This window comes from Malus sylvestris, chromosome 3 (assembly GCF_916048215.2).
Source record: "Malus sylvestris chromosome 3, drMalSylv7.2, whole genome shotgun sequence".
NCBI classification, from domain to species: domain Eukaryota; kingdom Viridiplantae; phylum Streptophyta; class Magnoliopsida; order Rosales; family Rosaceae; genus Malus; species Malus sylvestris.
The window spans coordinates 4,801,303-4,811,849 of NC_062262.1; positions in this window are offsets into that span (position 1 = coordinate 4,801,303).

Genomic DNA, 10,547 nt, shown 5'->3' on the forward strand with positions numbered 1-10,547 from the left:
AACCGTTTACCCGTGAAATTTAAATGGGCGGTTATGGGTATTAACCACGGTTATAAACGGGTAACCGTTTACCCATTTATTTTATATATGAAAAATTAACACAAACCATATTCTCGATCCAATAATACTTAGCACCCAATAAATTAGCAAGGAATTCATCGATCATTCTCTGAATAACACTACTACAGGAATGATGATTCTCATCATCAAGAAATTGGCCAAATTAATTTAAATTCCTTGTGGGTAACCGTGAAATTGACAAAAATATTTTGACAGAAATGTCTTCTAAACAATTTTTGTAACCCAATAATACTTAGCAAATATTATATTTACCTTCATTGGTAACAGTTAAAAATATCGTCCGTAAACTATTATTTCAATTATTGGAATGGTACAAGGAGTTAAAAAATTAAAATATGAAAATGTATGATGAATGTACCTATAACAGTGCTTAATTGTCAAAAAAAAAAATTATGACAATTTTTTTTTTAATTTTCAAGTTGTTAAAAAACATGTAGACGGGTGAAAAAGGGTAATGGTAAAAAAAAAGAAGATAAACGAGTTAAAAATGATAAATGGGTATTAAACGGTTACGGTTAAATGGGTATGCGGTTATGGGTATGGTTAACCATTTATAAACGGTTATGGGTATGGGTATAACCGTTTAGGCAATTACCCAACGGGTAAACGGTTATACGGGTATGAGCATAAACGGTTATGGATAAATTAACTGCGGTTACCCGCCCGCATAACCATTGCCCATCCTTACTGGGAAGTTCTCGTGTGAGTTCTCAGAAACAAAACCGTGAGGGCGTGGTCGAGGCCCAAAACGGACAATATGCGTGGATCCTCTCAGCATTATATGTATATTCCCATCTCCACCTAGCACGAGGCCTTTTGGGAGCTCACTGGTTTCGGATTTTGTAGGAATTTCGAAGTTAAGCGAGTTCGCGCGAGAGCAATCCCATGATGGGTGACCCACTGGGAAGTTCTCGTGTGAGTTCTCAGAAACAAAACCGTGTGGGCGTGGTCGGGGCTCAAAACGGACAATATCATGCTATGACGGAGTCGAGCCCGGGATGTGGTGGAGGTTCGGGCCAGGATGTGACAATATATACTTCTATTTCCAATGTTCGAGAAAGGTGTCAACTTTGAATCTCTAGCACTAATAAAAACATAAACATGACGCTATATAATTCAAGTTTAAAAAACATAACCATGACACTATAGGTTCAACGATATTACCCTTATTTATTTGAGGATTGTTATTTCATATCATGCTTGTTTCTTCTCAAGTAAAAGAGTTCGTTTCTTCACCAAAAGAAAATACAAAGCTCATAGACTTGTGTGAAGTTTGTATCCTTTTCTAGCTCAAAGGGCTAAAATCTTTTCATCAAGAAAGAGGCCCGGAGCTCATTGGACTCAAAATTCTTAATGCAAAGCGTCTATGACTCATGGGTACAAATTTATTTGTCCAATTGATTAAACTAAACAATTTGATGTCATAGATATTTATCCATTGTGTTTGTCAATTTGAATATTAATTTACAATTGGTATTTTGACACGTACACCTGTTTGGGTGGATAATTAATGTTGGGCTTAGTATAATTGGAAGCCCAGGAATGCGAAAAACAGAAAGGGGTTGGGCTCGGATAGTTCCGCCTAGGAGGAATTTAAAATCATTTTTGACAATGAATAGGCAGCAAGCCTATGTGAGAAGTGACAAGTAACAGATGGCAGCTCACCCCCAGCAAAAAGCACTTTTCCGTGGCATGAGTAGGTAATTAACAAAAGTTGATGATGACTCATCGTGCTTTGGAAGCCATCACCAAAAGGGAATGTTTGAACAATCAGGCAAGAAAAGTCTATAAAAGCCATGAAGGGCACGAGCAAAAACTCTCTCTCAACCAATCAATCAAGCAACTCTCAGTTTACTCAACAATAAAAATAGAAAAAGCTCTAGTTCGTTCATCCTTTGTCCCTTTCAAATCACAGGTCCATTGTAGAAAGTTCTCTTTTGTCTAGTTTTAGAAGCTTTGCTATCATTCTCTTTGTTGTAGTATCGAATCCCTTTTGTAAACCTCATTTATATTTACTTTTCCAAGATTCCAATCACTTTCAAATACAAGGAGAGGTATCTGCAAGAGGACAAACCTTGCCCGACAAGGTTGTAATCTTACTCGAATCTCCTTTATTTATGTAGAATAGATATGTTATTTCTGTATCTTTAATTAAACCTTATGTCATTTTTAACTAATTTCGTTCAAGTTTTATTTATGATCAATCCTGTTAAACTAATTACTCTTGTTTCCTTGCCATCCGCCTAAGCTTATAATTAAGGAATTAATGTAAATGACCTTGAACTCCTTTGTGAACGAACATATGATGTTATAAATGAAAGTCCTTGATCATAAGGCAAGAAAAGAACTTAATGCAGGTTTAACCCATCTGTGAACAATCTTGATAATACAAGAAGTTAAAGTGACTTGTAGTGCAAGAAATTGATTAATTGAACAATCAAGTCAACAATCAGTTAAACAAAAAGAACAGTGGCACGCTCAGATCCATATTAGTTTTGATTGTGAGCCTTAATAAAGGCCCCACAAAGGCACCATTCAAACTAACAATAAATGTATATTGCAGAAGACTAAGCAACAAACCTTGCCCAACAAGGTAGGACAAAGGGAGTTATGCAAAGGATAGATCTAGCCCAAACAACACTAGACTTGTAAATTTTGGTGAAATAAATGTTCACTAACAAGTTAAATTTTGACATGCCAAGGGCTAACGTAGCGTACACTAGGGGTCCCACAAATTGCACATATGTGATGTGACTCATGAAAACTAGATGGAGTTATAATTAGTGACATGTGTTAACATCTGAAACATCCATCAAATGAATCAAAACAAACACAAAGGGGACAAATTAACCCTAATTTGATTAAATTATATCAATTAGAGTTTAATTTCCTAAATTAAAGAAACTTTAAAACTAAAGTAAATAATTAGCTCAAATTAAATTAAATAAAAAAATCTATCCCACAAATCATGGGATTCAGATGGACTTCAGAGAAAACGAAGCAAGCTAAAGCCTTGGAGAAATTCATAAAGCTCGCTGGCCAAGGCAAAATAGTAACATTCGTATACTTCATCAAGCTTGTCGAGAATTAACAAGCAAAACAAACACGTGCTGGTTCATCCACAGTAAAGCAAAAGACCACCAACCACATGAAACCGCTCGTGGTCTGTTTCATTCAAGATCAAGTCACGAGGCCTTGGAAGAAATCGCATCCCGATTCAAGATCAAGTGCTCGCCACCCTTGGATCAAATCTCAAGATTGGAAATCGAATTAGAAAATATTATTAATAGATGTATGGTGCAGATTGATTTATGATTGAATGGTGGAGATTGGTCTAGGAAGAGTTTGTTAGAAGATTAGAGTTAGTTACTTTGTAGGCTAGTATAAATTGTAAATTCTCTCTCATTTTCTGTAATTTTGTTCAACTATCAAATACAAGCTTTGATTTCCTTCTAAACCTTCATCTTATTTTTCTCTGTAATTTCGATAGTTTCATGCCTCTTCCAATGTAGTTAACATGGTATCAGAGCCACAAGGCTCACGCCATGGATTCTGGTGGTTCCACTTCTCATTAGTTTCATCTATTTCTAGTTTTACTTCTTTTCTTATTTGTTTCTTCAGATTTTCTTGAATTTTCCTTCAAGCCCTTTGGTGCTTCCGCTCTCCAGCAGATGAGCAATACGACTGTAATCAACACAGAAGGTCCTAAACGAGTGCCTCAATGAGATCACTCGACAATGGGTTCCTCATCATTTTTTGAATCGACGACGAGTTCTTTGACACCGTCTCGGATTCTCATTCCAGATCCGTTTTGTGGGTCTTCATCCCCACCGCCCTCCGCCAACGGCACAGCCACAGTTGGGTTTCCCAGAGCTTCCTGGTTTGAAGAAGCTCGTTTTCGTACAAGCTTGGATGTTCGAATGCGTTTTTTGGGTTTTCAAGATTCAAGTTCTCAGGTTTTGTTTTCAATTACTGATTTTCTTTCCAGCATATCAACTGTTTGTGATAATGTCTCAGTGAGAATTTTCTTGGTAATTTCGGAAGTGTCAAGGCCGATAGCCGTATACTTCAGATTTGTTAAGACTTCAAGTTTGATCTCTCGGGAAGCAGAATCGCTTGGCGATTTGATTTGGGTACCAGCATTGCAGTCGTCCTGAGAGAGACGCTAAATGCCATGTCGTATCTCCATGGCCACAGACGCTTCCACGGCGACATCAAGCCCGGAAACATCTTGGTTGACTCTGATGGGTCTAAGATCGTCGATTTCGGGGTTCAGGTTGTTTTCTGTATCTTTAATCATTTTCTGTGTATATGGTGTTTGTGAAAATGTCTTGGACATATATTGTGGGATTTTATGCATGATTAAGTGTGAAGGCCGATGTCATATGTTGAAAGATGTTGAAATATGAGTTCTTGTTAATTGAATGATAAGGCCGATGCCAATGGATTGATGTTCTGAAGATTCCAGTGTTGAATATTGTTACTCGTGAAGTTGAAATTGTTAATCAAGATGTCTGATAAGTCTGTCAGAATTGAAAGTTGGATTTTAATTGCTTGAAGAACTGTGTGATTGAATTCTTTGATTGTACTCTGTTCTCTGCTATGAAAGAAAGATTAGACCTATGCGCAATTCATGTGTCTGTCGAACTGCCCAGCTCAAAATTTTCATGTGAATGTGCTTATTGAGGAGTGTGTGCAGTATGTTTCCCTTATCTTAGCCTATAATTTCAGAGTCTAACCAACTTAGTTGTTAGCATGAATCTACAGTAAGTCCGGTTATACGATGAAGTTTGAAGAAGTTGTAAACGGTAAATCCCACGAAGGGTAATTCTGTGATGTGAATAGGTAAATCCCACGAAAGGTAAAAGAAGTTGTTAACGGTAAATCCCACGAAGGGTAATCCCGTGTTTTGAGTAGGTAAATCCCACGAAGGGTAATCCTACATAGACGTTGATTTTCAGTTGTTGACATTGTGAAGGCCGATGCCACACTATAGTTTGTTAATTTTTTGTTTTTGTAAATATTAAAGGCCGAAGCCAAGTTGAATGAGATTGTTGACGGTGAATCCCATGAAGGGTAATCCCATAAGAAGTTGTTATACCGGCATGAGGGTGTGCTACAACTACTTTATAGAAGGTTGTTCTTGTGTAAAACTCCTGATAGAGGCAGAGGAATACAGGGTGTCTTTATTTGTAAGGCAGTGGAAGAAATTTGGTCTGACAGACAAATGGTTTTTTGGTCAACAGCTACAAAGAGGTCCTGGGGTACACTTGTGTGTGTTATGTTATGATCAGGACGTTGTTTTCGTATCCGTTGTTGCGAACAATTAGGTGTTGGGGAACAATTGGGTATAATAATTGGTTGTTGCAGTGGGAAAATCAAATTGTGATAACCGGCATAAGGGTGTGTTACAACTTTTTAAGATGATGTTCTTTGTGAAGCTTCTGTTAAAGGCAAAGGAATAATGTCATGTCTTCAATTCATTGGTTCGCTTGCTAAAGTTTTCAGTTTGTATAATAACAAGTGTTTGCAGACTGATCTGTCCACAAAGAGGAAACTATATGATTTATGGTTGATGATATAGAAGATGATATGGTTGATGACGCAGAAAATGAGTCTACTGACATTGATAGCATGTTTAGCTCTATCTGTGCTTTCTGTTTCAGATTGTGGTGTATTGTTTAACAAGTTGGAATATTCACAAGTGATGGAGGTTTTAGGTTTTGTGCTTTATGGAAATTCTCATTTCTATTGCTGCTACCCCACTATGGTTGTCTGCTTAGAAGAAAATGATAATGCGCATCAACATTAGTGCCAACACTTCGATACACTATTGGCAGGTATAGCAGAAGAGTCATATACTGGAGTCTGGACCGAGTGCAGGGCATACCACTTTGGAGATTGCAAAGATCAATAAGACGCAGATGTCTCAAATTGCAGTATTCAACAGTTTATCTCATACTCACTTTGCTGCAATCTCAACCTGGGATACCCCAGTTGAGATTGAGGGGGAGTATTAATAGATGTATGGTGCAGATTGGTTTATGATTGAATGGTGGAGATTGTTCTAGGAAGAGTTTGTTAGAAGATTAGAGTTAGTTACTTTGTAGGCTAGTATAAATTGTAAATTCTCTCTCATTTTCTGTAATTTTGTTCAACTATCAAATACAAGCTTTGATTTCCTTCTAAACCTTCATCTTCTTCTTCTCTGTAATTTCGATAGTTTCATGCCTCTTCCAATGTAGTTAACAAATATTCTTGTAAAAAAATAACCACAGTTATTGTACCCTAAAGATTAATGAATACAATATTATTTTATATACGTATTCTTATTTTATTTATTGCAGAAAATTTTGTATTTACAGCGTGAATTAGGAATATCACTAGACTCTACGTTAACATCCCGTAGAGTTGTAATCATCATGCCGAGTCTTTGTACTTGAGAGAAACTTTTTTTTTACTCTGTTTTTCTGTGTGCCTATGTAGCTTTGTTAAATCAAATTATAATGATCATATTAATTTCAATTAATCAAATTGTTACTCGAAGATGTATACAGTATTTCATATCTAAGTTATATATATCTTTGTATGTATGTTGTCAACTTGTCAAACAAACTTTTTCTCTTTGATGTTTATCTTATGCCTAGGATTAATCCTTTGGGTGACTAACAGATTTGTCTATGTGGCATGTTCATTTCAACTTTATGTTTGTTGTCATTGATAATATAATTTGCATGTGAATGTACTTCCTCTCTCTCTCTCTCTCTCTCTCTCTCTCTCTCTCTCTCTCTCTCTCTCTCTCTCTATATATATATATATATATATATATATGACGAACGTGAACAGAACTATATATGCTTGTAAATTCCAAATCTAGCCAAAAATATCACTCGCAAATCTTGTATGTAAAGGAGAGAAAGGGATCCAATAATTGATTAAATTGTTTTGCAAGTGTGTTTGGAAATAGTACTACTATATGTACAGTACTCACAAAGAATACAATTGAGAATGTACCTATATATCTGAACAGCACCTTGTCCAAATGGAATATCATAAACTCTATTATATAGATGTCACGAGGAAGATAGAATATCTGGAACTGGAATTCCACACACACAAATATACATACATATATATATATATATATACACACACACACACACATATACTTATATATATACACACACACATAAATACTATCTTCACACAATTAATCAAATTCCAGAACAAAATATCTAAAGGCGAGCAGCCTAATTAGCCATTTGACGTGGCCTTATTATGTCTTATGATTTACATATATGAGACACGTACAGCTCATTAGGAGTGCATGCAATTGCACTAGCTACTAGAGTTAACGGCAAGGCCTCATATAGGAAAATAACTTATATGGTATAGTTATACCATTATTGTGCCGTTGTAAGTCAATACAATGTTATGTGAATAAAATAAATATACTGTTTATTGGTATGTGACATCACATAACGTTGTGAAGTACTTGGCATAGAAGTTCTTCTTCCATGTCACTTGGTATATCCATGTAATCATGCGATGAGTTTTGTACTCGCATGGACATATACTTCTATATACCCAAGTTCTACTCCTTATATAAGGTAATGTGCCTTTTTTTTTAAAAAGCATTGTGGAATTTCCCACCATGGATACCCTTTATTTTTTTTAACAGAACACTATAATTTTCTCTTTATTAATAATCATAAAAAATATTATGAATACTTAAGTGAAAACTTGCAAATATATACACATGATACAAAATATTAGCATCATTATAGCTATTGTATTAAAATAAATGTCGATGTTATAGAATCTTAAGATGTTGATAACTTGATATATGTGATATAATGTGAAAAATGACTGGGAGTGAAATATTTGGTGCTTGGAATGCACAAGGAAATTACTACGTGCCCCTGTATAAGAATATTCGTATATGTTACTAAACAAATTAATGGAGACACGTGCAGTATTAAATAATTAATGGAAACTTACATGTTATTCAAGCAATATTTTTTTAGACAAAATGATAAACGAACTCCATCGGCTTCATAATCTAACAAATCTATCGTTTGACATAAAAAAAAACGGTTTTATGAGCATTTTAAAAAAATTAAAAATTTCAAATAGAAACCTGAATTGAATCCAAAGAGGATTTTCAAATAAAAAGGACTTCAAAACAAAAAACAAAGCCAAAATAACTTCAATCCTGGCAACTGGAAATTTGCTTCATAATCCACCTCATGGTAGACTCTACGCACAAAATCGCCAACAAAACCAGTATAAGGGAACACTCTTTGCATACAAGCCGCGCCAAGTCCGAAGAGGAATTGCAAAAGAAACAAATAGTGACCGCTACAATAGGAAATTTGCACTCAAAATCACCAACGAAGCTATTGGTTGGATCATGATAAACCGCACCAACACCACCATGAGACACATGAACAAAAGACAGAAGCATATTAATAAAGAAAAGATATGAAAACGAACTGTAAAGTATAATGTACGTGAATGAAATAAGTATAACAGCTTAGGTATAATGTTTGGTTGAAATGATTAAGTTGGGGCACTGATATACATAGATTGACGGTTGACAGAAACCCTATTTACAAATATGAACGATGACAAGCACTGAAATTAAAGCAGCATATTAAGGACGCATTCAAAAGGACAAGAGGAAGGGGCAACCGTGGATGGGGTATATGTTTTTTTTTTTTTTTTTGGAAGCATATGGGGTATAATGTTTGGTTGTAATGATTAAGTTGGGGAACTCATGTGAGTATAGATGTTGCTTGATTATGAATGTGAATGCAGACAACCTTCAGAGCAAGTAGTACTCCAGCTAACACATGAGCTACCCACTAAATTCCCTGTCTAACCAGACCCACCAGCGGGAAGAATAAAAGAGTTTGTTCATGTTTAAGTAAATATTGCATGTGTATTTACAATATTTCAAAGATAGTAGCTAGTTGGTAATTCTATCAGATTTGATGACAACATTTGAGCGGGTGTTGTATGCATCATATGCTTGAGTATTGCTTAAGAACTCCATCGCAGTAGGGTAACGATGAAGACCAAGAAACCAAGAATACGTAACAGTAACCAAATAATACTCCCAACTTCATGAAAAGATCCTATGCATATCTCTTGCCAAATCTTACTTCATGGCACTCCAAAGAAAGCTTTACAAGAGATGTAATTATAAAAAGGATCTTCAATAAACAGGAGAGCAATCTTAACCCCTAATAACAAATATGAATTTTTATAAAAAATTCTACGGAAAACAAATCAAAATCGTAGCGAAAAAAAACAGGAGAAACAATAAAAAAAAAAGACTACATAAAATTTCAAAAATACCTTAAACTATAATAAAAAATAGAAAAGTAATGATAATCCTTATCATACTAAAAAGAATCCGGATCCTCGTCGGATTATCTTTGTGAGAATTCTGAAGATCCGTGATTCGTGTTCGTTCATCGTATATTGTACGGTCAGAGATTATTTTAAATATTTTTATTTAAAATTAAACACAAATAGTATCTGATAAAAACTGACAACACGATTTACGATGAACGAATACGATTTACGGATCCCCAAGATCCTCACCAAAAGGATCTGGATCTCAACATAAAAATATTGTTAAATTACTTAAATTTTCCGTATATATTTAATTTTTCATTGGAATTATATAGGTTTATTTCTTGAAGTGAATTATGGTTTGAGCAGAGCATGAGTATGATTCTCCATTCTCACGTTGTGGAAGAAAATTAAACCAATATATAGGACACATTTGAAAAAGTGTTTGCTGTTTGTGGTACGATGGGCATGCACTGCAATCAAATGGCAATTTTTAAAAGGAATCAAATAAAGAAACGAAGGCCAAATGGGGTTGTGCCGTTGTGTGGAGAGAGAGAGTATAATTCCTTCCCGTGAGGAAGGTTTGGAAGCATTGAACACAAAATCTGAACACTCTTTGACGCTTCCTATGCTAGTTTCGATGGTGTCCCAATCACGAGTAGATTCCTTCTTCTTTTAACCCCACCTACCACCAGCCAATAACAAGTTATATGACGTTGGTACACCCCTACATAGCGTTTCGTATAAATAAAATAAAGACATGCATACAAAAATTTATACATATTTTTATTTTATTAGTAAAAGATGTCACCGTATGTGCCCTATAAATCTATCTTCCACCACCCTTGCCTGCTCATTGAGTCACTACTAGACAGGTTTGCTCCCATGCAAAATGTCTGCTTCATAAATTCCATAATCTATTTCCAAAAATGTCCCCACGCCCTCCATCAGCTGGTTTTCTCATTCTCAATGCTTCTCCTCTATAACCAATTATTACCTCTCATTCCATGCAACCGTATTTCAAGTTTTCCATATTCATGATGCATGTTTACCTGATGTGGAAAGGAGAGAAACATATGTTATCTAAATAAGTTAGTATATGT